Below are 955 nucleotides of genomic sequence, written 5' to 3'. Positions count from 1 at the left end.
CTCCAGCCAGACTCTGCACCACCAACGACGACCCTCTGCGCTCTGCCAGTCAGCCAGTTCCTCAACCCACCTCACTGTCCACTCATCTATCCCACACTTCCTCAGTTTTGTTATAAGGATGTCGTGGGAGACAGTATCAAATGCCTTTCTAAAATCAAGGTAGACTACATCTACCGCTCTTCCCCCATCCACCCAGCATGTGACAGCATCATAGAAGGCCACCAGGTTGGCCGAGCACGACCTCCCCTTGGTGAACCCATGCTGACTACTCCTGATAACCTCCTTTTCTCCCAGCTGTCTGGAGATGGTATCCAGCACAAGCTGTTCCATCGCCTTTCCAGGGACGGAGGTGAGGCTGACAGGCCTATAATTACCCGGATCTTCCTTCTTGCCCTTTTTGAAGACCAGAGTGACATTGGCTATCCTCCAGTCTTCAGGGACCTCCCCTGTTGTCCAAGACCTCTCAAAAATGATGGAGAGCGGTTCGGCAATGACCTCCGCCAGCTCCCTCAGCACACGTGGATGCACCCCATCAGGTCCCATGGACTTGTGGACCTTAATTCTGCCTAGGCGCTCATGCACATCCTCTGTCCTGACTAAAGGGAAGTCTCCCATTCCCCAGACCCTCTCACTAACCTCCAGGGTGTGGGATTCCTGCAGGAGAGCCTTTTCACTGAAGACGGAAGTAAAGAAGGCATTCAGTATCTCTGCCTTCTCAGCATCCCCCGTTACCACGAACCCCCCCCACTTAGTAAGGGGCCCACATTCTCTCTAGCTTTCCTTTTGCTGTTAACATACTTGAAGAAGCCTTTTTTATTATCCTTTATTCACTTTAGCTAGATTCAATTCCAGACGGGCTTTAGCCTTCCTCATTGCATCCCTGCAGGCCCTGACTACATTCCTATATTCTTCCCAAGTGGTCAGACCCTTTTTTCCACATTTCACGGACCTTCTT

The sequence above is a fragment of the Meleagris gallopavo genome, chromosome 6, assembly GCF_000146605.3.
Source record: "Meleagris gallopavo isolate NT-WF06-2002-E0010 breed Aviagen turkey brand Nicholas breeding stock chromosome 6, Turkey_5.1, whole genome shotgun sequence".
Lineage (NCBI taxonomy): Eukaryota > Metazoa > Chordata > Aves > Galliformes > Phasianidae > Meleagris > Meleagris gallopavo.
Note: the sequence above shows the minus strand (reverse complement) of the source record.